General features: G+C 43.4%; 1 protein-coding gene across 2 annotated transcripts in view; it reads left to right on the top strand.

The window, feature by feature from the left end:
- Positions 1–22339, top strand: part of fgf14 (fibroblast growth factor 14) — a 332041-nt gene that overhangs the window by 245919 nt on the left and 63783 nt on the right. The gene's annotated exons all lie outside the window — the stretch shown is intronic.

A 22339-nucleotide genomic window follows, 5' to 3' on the forward strand; every position in this document is an offset into this window, starting at 1 on the left:
ATGGTCTGAGAGTCTTTAGGTGCCTTTTGGCAAACTCCAAGCAGGTTGTCATGTGCCTTTTACTGAGGAGTGGCTTCCTTTTGGCCACACTACCATATAGGCCTGATTGGTAGTGCTGCAGAGAGGGTTTGCGTTTCTGGAAGGTTCTCCCATCTCCACAGAGGAACTCTAGAGCTCTGTCAGAGTGACCATTGGGTCACCTCCTTGACCAAGGCCCTTCTCCCCCGATTGCTCAGTTTGGCCGGGCGGCCAGCTCTAGGAAGTGTCTTGGTGGTTCCAAACTTCTTCCATTTAAGAATGATGGAGGCCACTGTGTTCTTGGGGACCTTCAATGCTGCAGAAATCTTCTGGTACCCTTCCCCAGATCTGTGCCTCGATACAATCCTGTCTTGGAGCTCTACAGACAATTATTTCGACCTCATGGCTTGGTTTTTGCTCGGAAAATCACTGTCAACTGTGGGACCTTATATAGACAGGTTTGTGTCTTTCCAAATAATTTCCAATCAATTGAATTTACCACAGGTGTACTCCAATCAAGTTGTAGAAACATCTCAAGGATGATCAATGGAAACAGGATGTACCTGAGATAAATTTCGAGTCTCATAGCAAAGGGTCTGAATACTTATGTAAATAAGTTATTACTGTTTTTTACATTTTTATACATTTGCAGCTATTTCTAAAAACCTGTTTTCGCTTGTCGTTATGGGATATTTTGTGTAGATTGCTGAGATTTTCTATTTATTTAATCAATTTTAGAATAAGGCTGTAACGTAACAAAATGTGGAAAAATATAAGGGTTCTGAATACTTTCCGAAGGCACTGTCCAGCCTTGACACCTTTGTTATCATATCACATTATGCATTTTAGAGACACACACACACACACACACATAAATACACAAAACAAACAATATAAAATCCCACTGTTTATTCTAAAGGGAAGTTGTCGACCTTCTCTTAGTTTTCGGCATCAGAGTTAACACTTTTTGCAGCAGAGCAATGTTGGTGTTGAGAAAATGTACTACAGTATATCAAGGCTAATTGCTCTGCAGAGAAGGTGAGAAATCCCATTACACACGGTTTCATGCATATAGATTGATATTAATCACATCAAATACCTCCAGAATCACATCAACTAGATATTTCCAGTCCATGCATCAAGAAAAACAATAAATGTTGGAAAATGGAAATTGATGAACAGTTCATCATACTGTGTAGAATAACATATTTAAATATTACTGTATTGCATATATTTTATTTTAGATGCAAAATGTGCGCATGTTTTTTTCTAAATTGGAATTAAACATTGAAGACAGAACAAAATAAAGGTTAAGAGAAGGAATACAGTATGATGTGTCAGTGAAGACAGTGTCATATTTTAACATTGTTTTTTCTGTTTGGCAAAAAAAAAATCTTTGCATCTTGTGCAAATGCTAAGTAAATCTGGTCCAAAGAGCCAAATGCTTTGGTGATTACTTGGGGAAATGAAATTGATTGAAACACAATCGTGGTTTATCTATATACAGCAAATCATTTACATATCAAATCAAATCAAATGTATTGGTCACATACACATGGTTAGCAGATGTTATTGTGAGTGTAGCAAAATGCTTGTGCTTCTAGTTCCGACAGTGCAGCAACATCTAGCAAATAATATCTAACAGTTCCACAACAAATATCTAATACACACAAATCTAGGATTGGAATGAGAATATATAAATATATGGATGAGCAATGTCATTGTCAGAGCGGCATAGGCTAAGATGCAATAGATAGTATAGAATACAGTATATACATATGAGATGGGAAATGCAAGATATGTAAACATTAACATGTAAGTAAGCATTTCACTGTAATGTCTGCACCTGTTGTATTCGGCGCATGTGACCAATAAAATTTGATTTGATTTGATTTGATTATTAAAGTGGCATTATTAAAGTGACTAGTGTTCCATTTATTAAAGTGGCCAGTGATTTTCAAGCCTGTATGTAGGCAGCAGCCTCTCTGTACTAGTGATGGCTGTTTAACAGTCTGATGTCCTTGAGATAGAAGCTGTTTTTCAGTCTCTCGGTCCCAGCTTTGATGTACCTGTGCTGACCACGCCTTCTAGATGACAGCAGCGTGAACAGGCAGTGGCTCGGGTGGTAGTTGTCCTTGATTATCTTTTTGGCCTTCCTGTGACATTGGGTGCTGTAAGTTTTTTTTACATTTACATCATTTAGCAGACGCTCTTATCTAGAGCGACTTACAAATTGGTGCATTCACCTTATAGCCAGTGGGATAACCACTTTACAATATATTTTTTTATTTTTTTGGGGGGTGGGGTAAGGGGGGGTAGAAGGATTACTTTATCCTATCCCAGGTATTCCTTAAAGAGGTGGGGTTTAAAGTGTCTCCGGAAGGTGGTGAGTGACTCTGCTGTCCTGGCGTCATGAGGGAGCTTGTTCCACCATTGGGGTGCCAGAGCAGCGAACAGACTGAGCTTGACTGGGCTGAGTGGGAACTGTGCTTCCGCAGAGGTAGGGGGGCCAGCAGGCCAGAGGTGGATGAACGCAATGCCCTCGTTTGGGTGTAGGGACTGATCAGAGCCTGAAGGTACAGAGGTGCCGTTCCCCTCATAGCTCCGTAGGCAAGAACCATGGTCTTGTAGCAGATGCGAGCTTCAACTGGAAGCCAGTGGAGTGTGCGGAGGAGCGGGGTGACGTGAGAGAACTTGGGAAGGTTGAACACCAGACGGGCTGCGGCATTCTGGGTGAGTTGTAGGGGTTTAATGGCACAGGCAGGGAGCCCAGCCAACAGCGAGTTGCAGTAATCCAGACGGGAGATGACAAGTGCCTGGATTAGGACCTGTGCCGCTTCCTGTGTAAGGCAGGGTCGTACTCTCCGAATGTTGTAGAGCATGAACCTACAGGATCGGGTCACCGCCTTGATGTTAGCGGAGAACGACAGGGTGTTGTCCAGGGTCACGCCAAGGCTCTTCGCACTCTGGGAGGAGGACACAAAGGAGTTGTCAACCGTGATGGCGAGATCATGGAACGGGCAGTCCTTCCCGGGAGGAAGAGCAGCTCCGTCTTGCCGAGGTTCAGCTTGAGGTGGTGATCCGTCATCCACTCTGATATGTCTGCCAGACATGCAGAGATGCGATTCGCCACCTGGTTATCAGAAGGGGGAAAGGAGAAGATTAGTTGTGTGTCGTCTGCGTAGCAATGATAGGAGAGGCCATGTGAGGATATGACAGAGCCAAGTGACTTGGTGTATAGCGAGAATAGGAGAGGGCCTAGAACTGAGCCCTGGGGGACACCAGTGGTGAGAGCACGTGTTGCGGAGACAGATTCTCGCCACGCCACTTGGTAGGAGCGACCGGTCAGGTAGGATGCAATCCAAAAGTGAGCCGCGCAGGAGATGCCCAACTCGGAGAGGGTGGAGAGGAGGATCTGATGGTTCACAGTATCAAAGGCAGCAGACAGGTCTAGAAGGACAAGAGCAGAGGAGAGAGAGTTAGCTTTAGCAGTGCGGAGAGCCTCCGTGACACAGAGAAGAGCAGTCTCAGTTGAATGACCAGTCTTGAAACCTGACTGGTTTGGATCAAGAAGGTCATTCTGAGAGAGATAGCAAGAGAGTTGGCTAAAGACGGCACGCTCAAGAGTTTTGGAGAGAAAAGAAAGAAGGGATACTGGTCTGTAGTTGTTGACATCAGAGGGATCAAGTGTTGGTTTTTTGAGAAGGGGTGCAACTCTCGCTCTCTTGAAGACGGAAGGGACATAGCCAGCGGTCAAGGATGAGTTGATGAGCGAGGTGAGGTAAGGGAGAAGGTCACCGGAGATGGTCTAGAGAAGAGAGGAGGGGATAGGGTCAAGCGGGCAAGTTGTTGGGCGGCTGGCCGTCACAAGTCGCAAGATTTCATCTGGAGAGAGAGGGGAGAAAGAAGTCAAAGCATAGGGTAGGGCAGTGTGAGCAGGACCAGCAGTGTCATTTGACTTAACAAACAAGGATCGGATGTCGTCAACCTTCTTTTCAAAATGGTTGACGAAGTCATCCACAGAGAGAGGGGGGGGATTCAGCAGGGAGGAGAAGGTGGCAGAGAGCTTCCTAGGGTTAGAGGCAGATGCTTGGAATTTAGAGTGGTAGAAAGTGGCTTTAGCAGCAGAAACAGATGAAGAAAATGTAGAGAGGAGGGAGTGAAAAGATGACAGGTCCGCAGGGAGTCTAGTTTTCCTCCATTTCCGCTCGGCTGCCCGGAGCCCTGTTCTGTGAGCTCGCAATGAGTCGTCAAGCCACGAAGCAGGAGGGGAGGACTGAGCCGGCCAGGAGGATAGGGGACATAGAGAGTCAAAGGATGCAGAAAGGGAGGAGAGGAGGGTTGAGGAGGCAGAATCAGGAGATTGAAGGGAGAAGGATTGAGCAGAGGGAAGAGATGATAGGATGGAAGAGGAGAGAGTAGTGGGAGAGAGAGAGCGAAGGTTGCGACGGCGCATTACCATCTGAGTAGGGGCAGAGTGAGTAGTGTTGGAGGAGAGGTAGAGAGAAAAGGATACAAAGTAGTGGTCGGAGACTTGGAGGGGAGTTGCAGTTAGATTAGTAGAAGAACAGCATCTAGTAAAGATGAGGTCAAGCGTATTGCCTGCCTTGTGAGTAGGGGGGGACGGTGAGAGGGTGAGGTCAAAAGAGGAGAGGAGTGGAAAGAAGGAGGCAGAGAGAAATTAGTCAAAGGTAGACGTAGGGAGGTTGAAGTCACCCAGAACTGTGAGGGGTGAGCCATCCTCAGGAAATGAACTTATCAAGGCATCAAGCTCATTGATGAACTCTCCAAGGGAATCTGGAGGGCGATAAATGACAAGGATGTTAAGCTTGAATGGGCTAGTGACTGTGACAGCATGGAATTCAAATGAGGAGATAGACAGATGGGTCAGGGGAAAAAGAGAGAATGTCCACTTGGGAGAGATAATGATTCCTGTGCCACCACCCCGCTGACCAGATGCTCTTGGGGTATGCGAGAACACATGGTCAGACGAGGAGAGAGCAGTAGGAGTAGCAGTGTTTTCAGTGGTAATCCATGTTTCCGTCAGCGCCAAGAAGTCGAGGGACTGGAGGGTAGCATAGGCTGAGATGAACTCTGCCTTGTTGGCCGAAGAATGGCAGTTCCAGAGGCTGCCGGAGACCTGGAACTCCATGTGGGTCGTGCGTGCAGGGACCACCAGGTTAGAGAGGCAGCAGCCACGCGGTGTGAGTCGTTTGAATAGCCTGTGCGGAGAGGAGAGAACATGGATAGACAGAGGCATAGTTGACAGGCTACAGAAAATGGCTACAATAATGCAAAGGAGATCGGAATGAAATGAACTAAACATCTGGGAAAGCGAGAGAGCGGGGCCTCCCTCACTTACGTTTCACTGAAACACCCAAATATAACTCTCCCAACTTCCACCTCAGAAACTATAATTGTTGTAAACTACAGCGGTTCAATGTTTTCTAGGAATAGACTAACCTAGTTTATTCAGCTAGCTAACTTGGTACAGTATTCTTACCTGAAAACCGTCCAGGGCACCTAGTCATATGACGCCACAGCCAGCTAGCATGCCGGCCTCCAACAACACAGTTTAGCACCAATACTCAGCCACAACAAACCACCAGTGTGTCAACATGCCAAGCAGATCATTCGTGTCCATGTCTAACGTTGTGGGTTAGTCCCGACAGCTTGAGCGAGTCAGTCGTCAACTTATTCAGCCAGTTAGTTAGCTAGAATAGTTAGCATACTAGCTAGCCATTGCTTTCTGCCAACGAAGAAACCCGTCCTCCCACGGCACGAACACACAGAGAGAGCCAAGCTAACGTTAACTAGTCACCCATGTCCCGAATTCCCTTGAATGACTCTGGCTACCAGTATGTAAAATCAAAACACAAATGTAGGTTATAACTTACCCCTAGCAGCTACTTTTAGTTAGCCAAGTGCAAAGCTAGCCACTGAATCGATTCAGCCAGTTCGCGTCTGTTAGCTAGGTCGTTCCAGCTATTGTTTAGTAGCTATCCAGGTAGCAACAAGCTAGCTACATTTCGAGCACAGTAGCTACTTACTACCTAACGTTAACGCTTCAGACAATGAGGTTAGAAAAACAGCTGAATAATTACATACAACAACCCACGAGAACTACCTACAATACCTAACTACAATCTAAATACTAAGTGTCCTGGAGGGCAGGTAGTTTGCCCCCGGTGATACGTTGTGCAGACCGCACCACCCTCTGGAGAGCCCTCTGGTTGTGGGCTGTGCAGTTGCCGTACCAGGCAGTGATACAGCCCGACAGGATGCTCTCAATTGTGCATCTGTAAAAGTTAGTGAAGGTTTTGGTGACAGGCCAAATTCTTTCAGCCTCCTGAGGTTGAAGAGACGTTTTGCGCCTTCTTCACCACGCTGTCTGTGTGGGTGGACCATTTCAGTTTGTCAGTGATATGTACGCAGAGTAATTTAAAACTTTTTACCTTCTCCACTGCTGTCCCGTCGATGTCAATAGGGGGGTACTCCCTCTGCTGTTTCCTGAAGTCCACAATCATTTCCTTTGTTTTGTTGACGTTGAGTGAGAGGTTATTTTCCTAACACCACACTCCGAGAGCCCTCACCTCCTCCCTGTAGGCTGTCTCATCGTTGTTGGTAATCAAGCCTACTACTGTTGTGTAATCTGCAAACTTGATGATTGAGTTGGAGGCGTGCATTGCTACGCAGTCATGGGTGAAAAGGGAGTACAGGAGGGGGCTGAGCACACACCCTTGTGGGACCCCAGTGTTGAGGATCAGCGAAGTGGAGATGTTGTTTTCTACCTTCACCACCTGGGGGCGGCCCATCAGGAAGTCCAGGACCCAGTTGCAAAGGGTGGGGTTGAGACCCAGGGCCTCAAGCTTAATGATGAACTTGGATGGTACAATAGTGTTGAATGCTGAGCTATAGTCAATGAACAGCATTCTTACATAGGTATTCCTCTTGTCCAGATGGGATAGGGCAGTGTGCAGTGTGATGGCGATTGCATCGTCTGTGGACCTATTGGGGCGGTCTAGGGTCACAAGTAAGGTGGAGGTGATATGATCCTTGACTAGTCTCTCAAAGCAATTCATGATGAAAGAAGTAAGTTCTACGGGGCGCTAGTCATTTAGTTCAGTTACCTCTGCATTCTTGGGTACAGGAACAATGGTGGCCATCTTGAAGCATGTGGGGACAGCAGACTGGGATAGGGAGAGATTGAATATGTCCGTAAACACACCAGCCAGCTGGTCTGCGCATGCTCTAAGGATGCGGCTAGGAATGCCTTCTGGGCTGGCAGCCTTGCGAGGGTTAACACTTTTACATTTCTTACTCATGTCGGCCACAGAGAAGGAGAGCCCACAGTCCTTGGTAGCTGGCCGCGTCGGTGGCACTACCGTCGGTGGCAACCTCCCGAGTGGTGCAGTGGTCTAAGGCACTGCATCGCAGTACTAGCTGTGCCACTAGAGATCCTGGTTCGAATCCAGGCTCTGTCGTAGCCAGCCGTGACCGGGAGACCCATGGGGCGGCGCACAATTGGCCCAGCGTCATCTAGGGTAGGGGAGGGAATGGCCGGCAGGGATGTAGCTCAGTTGGTAGAGCATGGCGTTTGCAACGGCAGGGTTGTGGGTTCGATTCCCACGGGGGTATGAAAAATAGTATGAAAAATAAAAAAATTATGTATGCACTCACTAACTGTAAGTCGCTCTGGATAAGAGCGTCTGCTAAATGACTAAAATGTAAATGTAAAATGTTATCCTCAAAGCGGGCAAAGAACTTGTTTAGCTTGTCTGGCAGCAAGACGTCGGTGTCCGCTACGTGGCTGGTTTTCCTATTGTAGTCCGCGATTGTCTGTAAACCCTGCCACATACGTCTCGTGTCTGAGCCGTTGAATTGCGACTCCACTTTGTCCCGATATTGACATTTTGCCTGTTTGATTGCCTTGTGGAGGGAACGACCACTCTGTCTGTATTCTGCCATATTCCCCGTCACCTTGCCATGGTTAAATGTGGTGGTTCGTGCTTTCAGTTTTTCACGAATGCTGCCATCTATCCACGGTTTCTGGTTAGGGTAGGTTTTAATTGTCACAGTGGGTACGACATCTCCTATACACTTCCTTATAAACCCACTCAGAGGCCACCCACTTAATCTCAGAGGCTACCCGGAACATATCTCAGTAACATATCTCAGTCCGCATGATCAAAACAATCTTAAAGCGTGGATTCCGATTGGTCAGACCAGCGTTGAATAATCCTTAGCACGGGTGCTTCCTGTTTTGAGTTTCTGCCTATAGGAAGGGAGGAGCAAAATGGAGTTGTGGTAAGATTTGCCGAAAGGAGGGCAGGGGAGGGCCTTGTATGCATTGCGGAAGTTAGTGTAGCAATGATCCAGTGTTTTTTACCAGCGCCCGTGCTACTGTCAATATGTTGATGGAATTTAGGTAGCCTTTTTCTCAAATTTGCTTTGTTAAAATCCCCAGCTACAATAAATGCAGCCTCAGGATATATGGTTTCCAGTTTGCATAAAGTCCAGTGGAGTTCCTTGAGGGCTGTCGTGGGATCGGCTTGAGGGGGGATATACACGGCTGTAACAATAACCGAAGATAATTCTCTTGGGAGATAATACGGTCGGCATTTGATTGTGAGGAATTCTAGGTCAGGTGAACAAAATGACTTGAGTTCCTGTATGTTGTTACAATTACACCATGAGTCGTTAATCATGAAACATACCCCCCCACCCTTCTTCTTCCCGGAGAGACGTTTATTCCTGTCGGCGCAATGTACTGAGAACCCAGATGGCTGTATGGACAGGGACAGTATATCCCGAGAGAGTATGTTAGAATCCCTGATGTCACTCTGGAAAGCAACCCTTGCCCTAATTTTGTCAACTTTGTTATCTAGTTACTGGACATTAGCGAGTAATATACTCAGAAGCGATGGGTGGTGTGCGCGCCTCCTAAGTCTGACTAGAAGACCGCTCCGGCTGCCTCTCCTCCAGCGGCGTTGTTTTGGGTCGGCCTCTGGAATCAGTTCAAATGCCCTGGGTGGTGCGGACAAGAGATCCGCTTCGGGAAAGTCGTATTCCTGGTCGTAGTGCTGGTAAGTTCACGCCGCTCTGATATCCAGTAGTTCTTCCCGGCTGTATGTAATAACACTTAAGATTTTCTGGCCTAACAATGTAAGAAATAATACATAAAAGGCGAGGCAGCCCTCCCTGTCGGCGCCATTTTCTCTTGATCATGATGTGTTAGTGCTCCTGTGCAGTGATATGAATGTTTGAGAGCGTGATTTATACACTGAGTGTACGAAAGAACACCTTCCTAATACTGTTGCACCTACGACACAAATCTAGTGAGCACTATTGGAGCTCAGCCCATGCAAGGCATTTGATTGGTTTGATGTGTATGAAAATGTATGCACTCACTAACTGTAAGTCGCTCTGGATAAGAGCGTCTGCTAAATGACTAAAATGTAAAATGTGTTGCGAGGCGTCACAGATTTACACCGGGTTGCCACCCCTAAAGTATTTAGCAATAATTTTGCCATTAACTTCTCGACGAGGCTAGGCTACCACGAACCACCAGAACAGCTTCAATGCGCCTTGGAATAGATTCTACAAGTGTCTGGAACTCTATTAGAGGGATGCAACACCATTCTTCAACAAAATTCCATTTGGTATTTTGTTGATGGTGGTAGAAAACACTGTCTCAGGTGCCGCTCCAGAATCTCCCAAAAGTGTTAAATTGGGTTGAGATCTGGTAACTGACACACACACACATACACATTGACACACACACACACACACCCTTCAAACCCTCATTCAAAGTCACTGAGATCTCTTCTTCTTCTTCTTCTTCTAGCCATGATAGCCAAAATAATGACCCTAAGCATGATTGCTTAATTAACTCAGGAATCACACCTGTGGGGAAGCATCTGCTGTTGCCTTTATTTTGGCAGTTACCTGTACAGTTGAAGTTGGAAGTTTACGTACACCTTAGCCAAATACATTTAAACTCAGTTTTTCACAATTACTGACATTTAATCCTAGTAAAAATTCCCTGTCTTAGGTCAGTTAGGATCACCACTTTATTTTAAGAATGTGAAATGTCAGAATAATAGTAGAGATAATGACTTATTTCAGCTTTTATTTATTTAGTCACATTCCCAGTGGGTCAGAAGTTTACATACACTCAATTAGTATTTGGTAGCATTGCCTTAAATTGTTTAACTTGGGTCAAACGTTTTGGGTAGCCTTCCACAAGCTTCCCACAATAAGTTGGGTGCATTTTGGCCCATTCCTCCTGACAGAGCTGGTGTAACTGAGTCAGGTTTGTAGGCCTCCTTGCTCGCACACGCTTTTTCAGTTCTGCCCACACATTTTCTATAGGATTGAGGTCAGGGCTTTGTGATGGCCACTCCAATACCTTGACTTTGATGTCCTTAAGCCATTTTGCCACAACTTTGGAAGTATGCTTGGGGTCATTGTCCATTTGGAAGACCCATTTGCGACCAAGCTTTAACTTCCTGACTGATGTCTTGAGATGTGGATATATTGAAGCAACATCTCAAGACATCAGTCAGGAAGTTAAAGCTTGGTCGCAAATGGGTCTTCCAAATGGAATAAATAATTCTCTCTACTATAATTCTCTCTACTATTATTCTGACATTTCACATTCTTAAAATAAAGTGGTGATCCTAACTGACCTAAGACAGGGAATTTTTCCTAGGATGAAATATCAGGAATTGTGAAAAACTGAGTTTAAATGTATTTGGCTAAGGTGTATGTAAACTTCTGACTTCAACTGTACATAGAGGTTTATTTTTTCATTGGTTCATTTAATCTAGTAGGCCTATACTGCTGAATTGCAGTATAGGCCTACAGAAAATGAGAAAAAATAAAAGTATACAAACAATTAGGTAGATTTACAAAATTGGAGGCCCCTTACACTTCAGTGTTGTGATGCAAAATGTATAGCGCATAGAATTAAAAAGGTATCGTCGGATATTATTCATTCTAATCAGACAGGTTTTTTACATGGAAGATACATTGGAGATAATATAAGGCAAATATTGGAAAAAATAGAACACTATGGAAAATATGGGAAACCAGGCCTGCTATTCATAGCAGACTTCGAAAAGGCATTTGATAAAGTTCGACTGGGTTTTATATATAAATGCCTGGAGCATTTCAATTTTGGAGAATCTCTTATAAAATGGGTCAAAATCATGTATAGTAACCCTAGGTGTAAAATAGTAAATAATGGCTATTTCTCAGAACGTTTTAAAGCATTAGACCTATAACTAAAAGCTTCAGTCATACAGAAGTTATACTTAAATCCGAACTGGTTCTCAAGCAAATTAGTAAGATTGTCTCACCCAATGTTCAAGAAAGGCCTTTTTCCCTTTATTCAGATTACAACAACTCATTTGCAGTTATTTGAAAAGGAAATCATCTCCCAAATATCACTATTTCTAAAACAAGCCATAGAAAGTTGGTTGCAATTTCAAATTAATCCTCCAGAAACGACAGAACAAATAATGCAACAAATATTGTGGTTAAATTCAAATATACTAATTGACAAAAAACCTTTATTTTTTGACAGAATGTTTAAAAAAGGTATAAGTAGAGGCCTGGGCATTGTTGTTCACTAATTTACTCCAAGTAGGGAAAGGATGGCGGGGTTGAAAAGTAATAAAGGGGAGTATATATATAAAAAACATGGGGGATTGGAAGTGATGGAGACAATTACATTGATAGAAGATACAATCTATCTGCAATATTAAATTGATTCACTCCCCCCCTCCCAAAAAAATAAAAAAAATAAAAAATACAATTAGGTAGATTAACAGTGTGCCCACTAATGGCGGAGACTGGTGCTTCTGGCAACCCACTGTAGTTGTATGAATTGATGATGGTGATGCCAGATGATCGATGTCAGATAATGGTGAGGCAGTGCTCTCTGCTCTCTACTCCTGAGTGGCGCAGTGGTCTAAGGCACTGCATCGCAGTGCTAACTGTGCCACTAGAGATCCTGGTTCGAATCCAGGCTCTGTCGCAGCCGGCCGCGACCGGGAGACTCATGGACGGCGCACAATTGGCCCAGCGTTGTCCAGGGTACGGGAGGGAATGGCCGGCAGGGATGTAGCTCAGTTGATAGAGCATGGCGTTTGCAACGCCAGGGTTGTGGGTTCGTTTCCCACGGGGGGCCAGTATAAAAAAAAATATGTATTCACTAACTGTAAGTCGCTCTGGATAGGAGCGTCTGCTAAATGACTAAAATGTAAATGTAAATGTAATGCTCTCTTTGTTGGCTTTCACTTGCTCTCTCTCTCTCTCTCTCTCTCCCTCTCTCTCACTCTCTCAATCTATCTTTCCCTATATCTGATTCTCCCGCCGTCCCTTTATCAACATATATATTTTGATAACGCTTGAGTCTTAAAAAAAACAACATAGAATGTGATGTAAAATGTTTAAATACATTGAGTGGGAATCTGCTTACCTGCTCCTTCGACCTAGACCTTGAATACATACAAATACGTTAAACCTTGTACACTGAGTATACCAAACATTAGGAACACCTTCCTAATATTGAGTTTCTCCCCTTTTGCCCTCAGAACAATCTCAATTCGTCGGGCATGGACTCTACAAGGTGTCGAAAGCGTTCTACAAGGATGCTGGCCCATGTTGACTCCAATGCTTCCCACAGTTGTGTCAAGTTGGTTGGATGTCCTGTGGGTGGTGGACCATTCTTGATACACACAGGAAACTGTTGAGCGTGGAAAACCCAGCAGCTTTTCAGTTCTTGACACAAATCGGTGCGCCTGGCACTTACTACCAAACCCTGTTCAAAGGCACTTAAATATTTGTTTTACATTTTAGTCATTTAGCAGACACTCTTATCCAGAGAGACTTACAGTTAGTGAGTGCATACATTTTCATCTTGTCTTGCCCATTCAACCTCTGAATGTCAAAAATACACAATTCATGTCTCAATTGTCTCAATGCTTAAAAATCCTTCTTTAACCTGTGTCCTCCCCTTCATCTACACTGATTGAAGTGGATTTAACAAGTGACATCAATAAGGGATCATATCATTCACCTGGATTCACCTGGTTAGTTTATGTCATGAACAGAGCAGGTGTTCTTAATGTTAAGTATACGCAGTGTATATATTGGTGTGAAAAATAAATATGTCAAATGGGATCATAGTGTTCCCATCCACGAGGAACAGTTTAACATTGCTACCCTGCTAGATTCTCTCCAGCATTCAGAATGCTCTTCTGCTCAATTTGCAGCTCATTTCTGTGCTAATGGGCTTTGTAATCAGGCCCTTGCCATCCAACAAGCCACGCACTCACTCACACTCAGTTCTCTTGCTGTTCTCTGGTGTGTGAATTACTTGTATAATCACAGCTAGCGAAAACACACCTCATCCCCCCTCTTCCTCCTCCTATTTTATTTATATTTCGTCCTCCCCTAAATGCAAGGTACATCCATTTTTGCCATTTACTGCACGCTGTCTTTCTGAGTGTGGGAGCTCATGGTCCACCTTTTCCCTTCATCGGGTGTATTTGATTATAGTGCACTTACAATCCCGACCAATGCCTTGGAGATTGTATTTAAGTAATGGGAGAGTGTACTAATAATGTAATGGGAGAGTCAGTGAAACATGGAATTTTTTAAAGTGTCCTTTCAATCTCTAGCTGAGCTCTTTACTCCTCTAGTTTTAGCACGACTTCAGATTCATGAAATCTGAGTAATATATGATCAATTCTTCCTCTTCTTTCACCATAATTAATAAAATATCAACACAACAACAGAGATTACGCACTTTGATGCTAAGCAGAATTCTATTTTTCGACAAATAAAAGAAAGAGGAGTAAAAGAGTGGCAGGCTTTAAGATAGAGGAGCCGGAAGGCCTATTGAGCATCCCTGGTTTTGGCATCATTATTTTGTGTGAGGAATCCTCGGCACTGCGAACGAAGTAAGAGAGAATACAGATAGCATCAGAGTGACTGAGCTGCCTGGCACAAAGGCAAAATAAAGGTGAGTTCAATCATCTCTCCCCTTTTCAATCTAGTACCTTTGTATCTAGGGCAATAAACTCCCGGCTAATTTCTTCTCTCCCGTTGTTCTAGGGATGAGAGATTTCTCCAGAATAATAAGAAGACAAGGGGGGATTTCTGGTTCTCTATCATGGCTCGCAAAACGGTGACAAGGAGAAATAGGATTTATTGTATTCTCCAGATAACTGTAATGGAACTGTTAATGCAAACAGCAAACCAGACAAACTTTAAAACATGTACATGTTATTATTCCCGAAAGACTATTACAACCCCTGACAAGCCTGGGGCAGTGTTGCATTGTTTTATTTCTATTGGTCATTGGGAAATGTTCGCGTTAGCAAACCTAAGCGGCAGGTGTTGAGTTTGGTCATAATTTCCGGTGTAAAGGTTATTTTCACAGCCTGTTGGTTTTCTTTAGAGATTGTCCTCCCTCCTTCAATTCACTGTTCAGTCCGACTGCAGGCCTTTTCTTTATCTGACGCCTGCACTTGTTTGTTTGTTGCACCTTTTTACAATTGTCAAATTTACTTGCCACATCAATGAAGTGACCCTGTCGAAATGAGATCCTTGAGAAGACCAATCTCACGCAGTACTGTGGTGGAGCTGAGTGCGGAGTGGCGGTTTATTTTGTATCATAAAGCTTATAAACGGAGACCGTGGAAGGCACCTGTTTCGTTTCAGTGCTCGATTTAGGCCATACATGAAAGGTTGGAGGTGATGCATGGACATACTTAGATTGCATCAATATGAAAAACTAAAAAACAAGGGGTAACTTAGGACAGGGAGTGTTTGGGGAGGAATAGAAAGCAGCATCTTATACAAGAGTCGGCAGCGTGAAACAGAGTGATTCTTTGCGAGGATGCTGGAGACAAGAGTCCCTGGTGCTTTGGGTGTTTGTTATTTTGGCACCAACTTTCCTATTTATCATTCCTGTCTTGTTCTATTTGCTCCATGCTGCTCTCAAAGTTCTTCCTATTAAATCACACTCCCTCTGATTACTTTTGTTCCTTCTGACTGCAGTCTGGGCTTCTTACACGGACCTGACATTTATGCACAATCTATTGGATCTATTGGGGAAGGCATTTGGGGTTGTCTTCAGAAGCTGTGTTGAAGACCCTGTCTACACCTACAGTGCATTCGCAAAGTATTCAGACCCCTTGGCTTTTTCCACATTTTGTTACGTTACAGGCTTATTCTAAAATATATTAAATAGTTCCCCCCCTTATCAATCTACACACAACACCCCATAATGACAAAGCAAAAACGTGTTTATAGAAATTGTTGAAAAATGTATTAAAAATAAAACACTGAAATATCACATTTACATAAGTATTCAGACCCTTTACTCAGTACTTTGTTGAAGCACTTTTGGCAGTGATTACAGTCTTGAGTCTTCTTGGGTATGACGCTACAAGCTTGGCACACCTGTATTTGGGGGGTTTCTCCCATTCTTCTCTGTAGATCCTCTCAAGCTCTGTCAGGTTGGATGGGGAGGTCTCGCCAGAGTTGTTCGATCGTGTTCAAGTCCGGGCTCTGGCAGGGCCACTCAAGGACATTCAGAGACTTGTCCCGAAGCCACTCCTGCGTTGTCGTGGCTGTGTGCTTAGGGTCGTTGTCCAGTTGGAAGGTGAACCTTCTCCCAGTCTAAGGTCCTGAGCGCTTTGGATTAGGTTTTCATCAAAGATCTCTCTGTACTTTGCTCCGCTTATCTTTCCCTCAATCCTGACTAGTCTCCCAGTCCCTGCCGCTGAAAAACATCCCCAAAGCATGATGCTGCCACCACCATGCTTCACGGTAGGGATGGTGCCAGGTTTCCTCCAGACGTGACGCTTGGCATTCAGGCCAAAGAGTTCAATCTTGGTTTAATCAGACTAGAGAATCTTGTTTATCATGGTCTGGGAGTCTTTAGATACCTTTTGGCAAACTCCAAGCGGGCTGTCATGTGCCTTTTACTGAGGAGTGGCTTCCGTCTGGTACTCTACCATAAAGGCCTGATTGGTGGAGTGCTGCAGAGATGGTTGTCCTTCTGGAAGGTTCTCCCATCTCCACAGAGGAACTCTGGAGCTCTGTCAGAGTGACCATCGGGTTCTTGGTCACCTCCCTGACCACATCTCCCTGACCAAGGCCCTTCTCCCCCGATTGCTCAGTTTGGCCGAGCTGCCAGCTCTAAGAAGAGTCTTGGTGGTGCCAGACTTCTTCCATTTAAGAATCATGGGGTCCACTGTGTTCTTGGGGACCTTCAATGCTGCAGAAATGTTTTGGTACCCTTCCCCAGATCTGTGCGTTGACACAATCCTGACTCTGAGCTCTACGGTCAATTCCTTCGACCTCATGGCTTGGTTTTTGCTCTGACATGCACTGCCAACTGTGGTACCTTGTATAGACAGGTGTGTGCCTTTCCAAATCATGTCCAATCAATTGAATTCACCACAGGTGGACTCCAATGAAGTTGTAGAAACATCTCAAGGATGATCAATGGAAACAGGATGCACCTGAGCTCAATTTCGAGTCTCATAGCAAAGTTAGTTTTTTATTTGTAATACATTTGCAAAAATAAAAATAAAAAACAGTTTTTGAGTTTTCATTATTGGTCTATTGTGTGTAGATTGAGGATTTTTATTTATTTTATCCATTTTAGAAAAAGGCTGTAATGTAACAAAATATGGAAAAAGTCAAGGGGTCTGAATACTTTCCGAATGCACTGTAGTATCTAAAAGAGCTCAAGTAAAATCATATCATATCATGGACATGGCATTCATCCAGAAGGTTGTACTGTAGGTAATTTTCTTCACCTATCTTTAGAAGATATCATATAAAATAACTTTTCAAATCCCCTCATAAAAGAGAATGGTATTGAAATATGTCCCTTCCGTTTTCTCCCTATAATGACTCAAATGCGTCCAAGTTATGATCTGATTTTCCTTTGATTTTAGAGTCCACAGACTCACCATGGACAATACGTCCTCGTCCACCCTTAGAAGTAGACAGCCGGATCTGACACCATCAAAACAAAATGGTTATGTTTTGTGCATCTCCAACTGGCCAGAAATATCCAGTCAAACTGAATGGAACCACAATCTGACACAGTACACAGACACTGAACACAATAACAGGGGTAGGCCTACACTAGCCAGAAACATTTGTCAGCAGTTTAAGTCAAGGCAGGAATCCCTACAATTCTAACATGACAGCAAGCAGTGGCCAGTACATAAGGTTGAACACAAGTATTATAGTGAAAAAATAACTCTAACTAAATAGTTACCATTGAAGAGAACAGTTGTAGCACTATTTTGCAGTCTGCACTTGTAGCACTATCCTTTTACAGCTTAGGAAGACACTGTGTGTGTGTGTGTGTGTGTGTGTGTGTGTGTGTGTGTGTGTGTAAGGAACTGTGCAGTCTTACTCAACAGATACCAGATGGCTCTGTGTGAATGTGTTTTATTGATGTTGATCACAAACTTGCCAGCTTATCAAAGGGGATCTAATGGCTTGGCTATAAAACGAACCAACCGCGATCCCAAATAAAAATGTAATATGATAACCTGTGATGGGTAGCCAACCAAAATGCACCTCCTTGTATTAACGGGTTATTTGGTTATTTTCAATTATGATACTAACCTACAATAATAACCAATTGGCCTAAAGAACAATCTCCTAGAACATTCTCATGGGGCAAACCACAAATGCTGTACTCAGATAACGGGTTCCATTTCGCGCCTCCTGACTTCACATACCTGCACATCACCCAGAGGTGAGGAGGAAATATAGGTGCAGGTCATTATAGGCCCTTGTTCCCACACTTCTCCAGGTGCTTAATTACATAGCTAATTTCCACAACAGAGGACAGTCAGACACAGCCATGTTAGTCGAGCCTTATTATTTGCTTGCTCTCTCCTCTCTCTAATGTAGTGTCATTGTCAGGCAGGTCAGCGGCCACGGGCTAGTGGGAGACCAGCTTCATGCATGAACCCTTTTGCCTTTTGCTCCCCTCGCCCATGTAATACATTTTTTTTCCTACACATGACAATATGTGATGACATGCCTGTAAACAATCCAATGAGGTGCAGAAGTTGATATGATGAATCAATTGGGGAAGGGACCTTCTTTCAGGAAGCAGAGCGATGCGAGCGCATGGTGTGAGCGAAGGGTAAGATACTGTACATTTCATTATTTTGCATATTTAAATAGAGATAACTTGACAATAAAAAAATATGAAATGTACTTGTGTAGGAACCTCTAAAGAAGCATATTTGATAGGTTTTTAAAATATTTAATTTGTATATATATTTTTGTTGCCTCGGGGCAACATTGTGCAGTTAGGCTACTTTTCAGGGCAATATCATACTCAATGAAAGGAATGTAATTTGATGTAAAAAGATGGCCTTGGTCAATGTTTTTGCCAACATATCCTCTGACATTCACAGGCAATGAACACATTCTATGAGCGAAAGGTGCCTAATCAAGCAGTTAGGATCATACCCTCCGATAGTGAAGACAGTGAGCTTGAGGACAGTGACAGCAAGGAAGAATGGAATCAGGTTTGAGAGTCAGTGAAATACTAGTTTATGAACAACTTGTATGTTCTTATGAAAAGAGTGCTTGTTTCTACTATATTTCACTTAATGGGAAATGTTATTGTTTTTCAACTTCATATTTATAATATCCAGCACCACCCCAACTTCAACATATGTGAAAATGGCGCGTTTCTATGTTTTGTAGTAAAAAAGATAGAGGAAGATAAGTGTTTCTAATGACATCATTGGTGTGCATCAATTAGATTTTAACCAATTATGAGTAGGCATTACTATGAATTGCCTACTAATTCTCTACTAATTAGTTGCTGATGTCATTGGAAACACTTATCTTCCTCCAAATTTTTTACTACAAAAACATAGATATGTGCCATTTTCACATATGTTGATGTAGGGGTGGTGCTGGAAATTATGAATATGAAGTTGAAAAACAATAACATTTCCCTTTAAGTGAAATATAGTAGAAACAAGCACTCTTTTCATAAGAACATACAAGTTGTTCATAAACTAGTATTTCACTGACTCTCAAACCTCATTCTGGGGTCCATTCTTCCTTGCTGTCACTGTCCTCAAGCTCACTGTCTTCACTATCGGAGGGTATGATCCTAACTGCTCGATTTTTAATTGCCCTTTAATCAGAAAATATCTGATTTTCCTAGGTGTTTTAGTACCTTTATAATTCCTTTCTGGTTGTGGGGGGTTAAAATTATCAGAAAGCCTAAATCTAAAAAATAAAATAGGATGGAATATTTTGTTGTTGTTGAAAATACAAAATGTGTGCAGTAGAAGTAATGAACAGCAAGGTCAGAGGTAACCATCAGAGCTGGCCTGGCACACCGCTAGCAGGGGGCGAGACGGGACTAAGAATATACTTTGGTTCTCAGCCACATTATGGCACTGTTATTATTAACAAAGGGTGCAACCTGTGTTATTATTAGTAATGGACCAATCTGTAAGGAAAGACTGAGAACTCAGATTTAGTGGAGTTGTATGGTTAGCATGGCTTTAGATGAGATTTAATCCTCTGTAGCTCAGCTGGTAGAGCACGGCGCTTGTAACGCTAAGGTAGTGGGTTCGATCCCCGGGACCACCCATACACAAAAGAAAATGTATGCACGCATGACTGTAAGTCACTTTGGATAAAAGCGTCTGCTAAATGGCATATTATTATTTAATCATGATTAAAACTGTTTAATGAAGTTATTATGGTCTATTCATTTCATGTCCCCTCCTCCATTCCTCTATCATTCCTCTCTCGTTCCTTTATTTCCCTTTTTATTCTAGATAATTACCAGTTTGCAGCTGTTTTCTGAGTCACTGGTTTACAAGACACTTATTTATGACGTACAGAAGCGGAGCTGAGAGACTGTGGTTGTGTCCCAAACGGCGGCCTATTCCCGATATAGTGCACAAATTTTTACCAAAGCCCTATGGGCTCTGGTGTAAGGTAGTGCACTAGGGAATAGCGTGCCATTTAGAATCCAACCACTGCATGGAGAGACTGCATGTGCTAGGAGGAATAGTAAGGATGTGTGATGGATAGGGGAGAGAGGAGAGGGATATTGTACAATCCCATAGCACACTCAGATCAACAGATAAAGTGGACATTATCCTTTACAGAAGTAGACTTTCAAAATTCCCTTCTCTCAGAGCCTTTTGTCGTGAGCCTTGGTAGTCAATGCTGTGTGAACACTGAAATAGCCTGTGTTTTTGCTGGACCTAGAAGGGACCAACATATGATCAATGATATTATCAAGATTTGGGTTTATATAATTTAAACCCCAAACTATTAATTTAAATTCTGCTAACTTACAAAACAATTATTCTCTTCACAAATTGGCTTATCTTCTCGCCATGTTGTCCATAGGGCATCATGACTTGGTACCTCCTGTAGGGTTGCATTGGTGCCATTGATCCCCAATCCTTCTCTGCCCCCTGTGGACAACCCAGCAATGATGGAGGCCATCCATCCATTGATCTGTCAACCAGGGCTCAGACACAGCCCACAGCTATGTCCATCAGGGAGATTCCCCCTAGATCTTTATGAAAATGGATGGATGACCAAAACACACACACATACACATACGTACACATATACACATACACGTACATACACACACAAACAAACACACACACATACACACACACACAAATATTGTGGTTAGCATAAACCCTATTGAGGCATTTGGGGCTATAAATGCAACAAGCTCTCACAGTCTCACTGCAGAATTAGATGTTTATTCACGTTTATCCAAATATCAAATTTCAAAGTTGCTCCAAACGTCAAATTCTGAAGTGTTTTTGACACCCTGGGTTGACTCCTCCTGCTCCGTATTGTTGTGTTTCTCCAAACTAAAAATTTCAAAGTTGCTCCAAACGTCAAATTTAGAAGGTTAAGGTCTAAGGTTTTGGATAGGGTTAAAACATTAAATTTAGGCACTCATTCCGAATGGTTAATGCACAGGTGTCAAACTCATTCCACGGAGGGCTTAGTGTCTGCAGATTTTCGCTCCTCCCTTGTCTTTGATTGATGAATTAAGGTCACTAATTAGTAAGGAACTTCCCATACCTGGTTGTCTCGGGCTTAATTGAAAGGAAAAACCAAAAACCTGCAGACACTAGGCCCTCGATGGAATGGTGTTTGACACCCCTGGGTTAAGGTAAGGGTTAAGATTTGGGATTAGGTTAAAAATATATATAATTTTCCACCACTGGGATTGAACATGCAGTCTTCTGATCCAGAGTCATGTGGAAAATATAAAACGAGTGTCCACCACTGTGATCAAACATGCAAAACTAGCAAAACCCAAGCCTACTTGATGATAATAGTGCTCACTGTTGCCCCTAGTGGCCAGTTGTGGAGGCATTTCCCGACTTCGTTAGGACATGGATAGACGTCCAATTTCGAAGTCACTCTTGAGCGATCTGCCTGATAAATGATGTGGGCGTGACAGATAATGGGAAAGCAGGAGACTGGAAAGAGCAGCGTATTGATTAGTGGGAGAAGGTGAATTATTAAGAAAGAGAAGAGGAACCCTTAGGTAAGTCTGTAAGGGGAAAGCCCCACTAATGCCAATATAACCTTAATGGTAAGCTGCAGACCCTTTTATCTACCAAGAGAGTTCTCATCTGTAATTATCACAGCTGTCTACATCCCTCCACAAGCCAATACCACTCGGGCACTCAACAAACTGTATGGGGCCATAAACAAACAAGAAACTGCTCACCCAGAGGCAGCGTTTCTGGTCTGGATGGGCGGAGACTTTAACGCGGGGAGACTAAAAACTGTCCTACCTCACTTCTACCAACACGTCTCCTGCACCACGTCTTTAGCACACACAAAGGGTTGCTAAAACTCTAGATCACTTTTATTCTACTCAAAGGCCCTCCCTAGTCCTCGCTTCGGCAAATCTGACCATGACGCCATTCTCCTGCTTCCTGTTTACAAAAGCTCAAACAGGATGTTCTAGTGATGCTCTCAATACGGAAGTGATCGGATGAACCAGATGCGAGGCTACAAGAATGTTTGGCTAGTACAGACTGGGATACGTTCCAGGATTCATCTGATAGCATTGAGGAGTTTAACACAACAGTTAGAGGCTTCATCAATAAGAGAATAGACGATGTCGTCCCCACAGTGAATGTAAGAACGTATCCAAACCAAAAACCATGGATTACAGGCAATATCTGCGCTGGGCTGAAGGCTAGAGCTGCCGCTTACAAGGAACGGGACA

The sequence above is a fragment of the Coregonus clupeaformis genome, chromosome 40 (assembly GCF_020615455.1).
Source record: "Coregonus clupeaformis isolate EN_2021a chromosome 40, ASM2061545v1, whole genome shotgun sequence".
NCBI lineage: Eukaryota > Metazoa > Chordata > Actinopteri > Salmoniformes > Salmonidae > Coregonus > Coregonus clupeaformis.